The sequence below is a fragment of the Carlito syrichta genome, unplaced genomic scaffold, assembly GCF_000164805.1.
Source record: "Carlito syrichta isolate Samal-C Ts95f unplaced genomic scaffold, Tarsius_syrichta-2.0.1 Scaffold303482, whole genome shotgun sequence".
In the NCBI taxonomy this organism is placed as follows: domain Eukaryota; kingdom Metazoa; phylum Chordata; class Mammalia; order Primates; family Tarsiidae; genus Carlito; species Carlito syrichta.
In genome coordinates this window covers 127401-130360 of record NW_007247578.1, presented here as the reverse complement: position 1 = coordinate 130360, position 2960 = coordinate 127401, and positions in this window count along the sequence as shown.

Here is a 2960-nt window from a genome sequence, read left to right as displayed (position 1 = left end):
TTCACTACTCACCAGTTTCAAGAATTTGTATTAATGGACACACATGGATGTAAAAATAGAAATAATAGACAATACAGACTTCAAAAGAGGGGAGGGTGGAGAGGAGTGAGAGTTTAAACAATTACCTATAGAATACAATATTCACTATTTGGGTGTTGGGTACACTAAAAGCCCCAACTTCACCAATGCACAATATATCCATGTGTCAAACCTGCATATGTACCCCAGAATCTGAATTTTTTTTTTAAATGGGGAGGGGAAGTTCTTTTTAATTACTAATTTGCTTTTTTTCAAAAAATATTTTAATTTAAATATGTGGGGTACAATTCAGGGTTAGGTATACAAATGTTCATTTTGCAGGTACCCTTGTTGATGAGGTATGCCCCCACTCCCCATTCCCACTACAGCCAATCCCTTTCTTATAGTATTATGATGACTGTTCAAGTTCCTCTTAGGAGTGAGAACATGTGGTACTCAGTTCCTCTTAGGAGTGAGAACATGTGGTACTCAGTGTATAGATCACTAAGTATGATAGACTCCAAATCCATCCAAGTTGCTGTGAAATCTATAATTTTGTCCTTCCATCCTGTACATGTACCACGTTTTTTTATACAGTCCTCTTTCAATGGGCAGCACAGTTAGTTCCATGTTTTTGCTATTGTGAATAATGCTGTAATAAACATCCATGTACAGGTATCTTTTTCATAGAGTGATTTGAGTTCCTCTGGGTATATTCCTAGTAGGGTGATTGTGGAGTCATATGGGAGGTTGATTTTTAGATCTTTTAGGAATCTCCACACTATTTTCCACAGAGGCTGTACAAGATTACACTCCCACCTGAATGGATGTTGAGTTTTATCAATGCTTTTTATTGACCACCTATTTGAATGGTCACATAGTCAAATAATTTTTAAATATTTTTATTCTTTAATATGTTAATATGTTGGTTACCAAGTAGTAAACCAGCCTTGCATTCCTATAGTAAATCTAGTTTGGTGATTCTCTAAAAAAAAAGAATGTGCATTCGTTTTGTCACCTTTTTCTGCTGTACTTCCTTCATTTAAAATGAGGTTAAACGTCATCACTACATAATAGGGTTGTGGCCAAATTAACCATTTTACTTCATGCAAGGTGGCATGGCGGAGTACGGACTTAGTAGGTGGGTGCAGCTTATCTTCTCCTGCATCAGTGGTTTTCAAGCTACAGGATGTGTCCCACATTAACATGTCATGACATTGATTTCAATGTTGTGACCAGTATTAAAAAGGAAGATGTAGGGTATTCCATAAAACTCTTGTTAAGTGGAAACAACAACAAAATAATAGAACAGAGTCCTCCGAATTTTGTGGAACTCTATTTCAGGTGTGTGTGTTGCAGGGGGTGGAAGGGGGATGGCTGGGGGGTGTCAAAGACTGAGTTTTGTGCCAACAATTTCTTTCTGAGTACAGACCACAGTCAACAAAGCCTGAAAGCTCTGTTCTGGATCATAACACAGCCACTGCCCTGGGACCTGCTTTTGCTCTCTCAACAATATACCACCGACACTTTTCATATCATTCAATATTCTTCTGCACAATTTTAATGACTGCACTTACTTACTGCATTTACTTATATGAACAGAGCTTGACTTTGAAAATAAATCTCTCAACATTTTGGCCCAATCGGAGAATGTTTTCTCGATATAGAAGAGTTCAAATTATTTGCAGATTCTGTAGTCTTTAAAAAGACAATTCATCAAGCGTATTACTACACATGACTTAAATTGTATACTTTGGAAGATCCTCTGTTTAAATAACTTCACAAGTCAGAAAAAAATATATATATACCATTTATTTTTCAATCATGTCTCCAGGGACTCAAAATGAATGGGATGCTTAAGGGAATAAAAGAAAATGTTTGGGATAAGCTTTGTTTAGCTACTGCACCTGGCATAGCTGAGAAAGAGCTCAGGATACAATGCTTTATGCTAGAACACATTGATTTATTGCAGCCTTTCCATATACATTTTAATGTTGTTTCTGCAATGCATAGATGAATATGGTTACAAAGCAAGGTCAGTTTTGCTTCGGTGTTTCTTCTCTTTCTTTCCCGCTCTTTCCTTTCTTCTATCCTCTGTGTGTGTGTGTGTGTGTGTGTGTGTGTGTGTGTGTGTGTGTGTGTGTGTGAATGTTTGTCTCTTAAGGACACAGTACAAAACCTGAGACAAGCCGGGCTCGGTGGCTCAGCCTGTAATCCCACGCCTTTGGGAGGCTGAGGTGAGTGGATTGCCTGAGCCTGCGGGTTTGAGCCCCGCCTGGGCAACTTGGCGAGACCTCATCTCTACAATAAATAAAAAATCAGCCGGGCATGGTAGCATGCGCCTGTAGTTCCAGCTACTTGGAAGGCTGAGGTGGAAGGATCGCTGGAGTCCAGCAGGTCGAAGCTGAGGTGGCCGGGAGCGGCCACTGCACTCTAGTCTGGGTGACAGAGTGAGACTCCAACTCAAAAAAAAAAAAACCTGAGACAGCCAACACAATAGTCAAATGCACTGGCCTTATTGCTTGAGGAGCCCTTAGAAAAGTCTAAATAATCTTGAGTGTAAATGTTCTTTCTCTTTTACTGGAAGAGACTTAAAGTCTTTTTGTCCTTCACAGCTCTTGGCTTCTAATGAGTGTTCAATAAATATTTATTAGATTGAACTACCATTATTGTCCACAGTTATTTGTTTAATGTTGTTCCACAAACCTTGACTTCCATACGTTTGTAAAAGTACACATTTCAGATAAGCAAAAGTAAGCCCAGCAGTAAAATGATGAATGCATAAATTTATTCATTCAAAAAAGGCTTATTGAATGTGCACCCTTTGCTGGGCACTTCTATTCTAAGCAACAGACACAGAAAGAAAGATCAGTGAACAAAATGAACTGACTGCTTTCCTCTTGGCGCTGGATATCTCCATGGGAAACAGATTAACACAAATA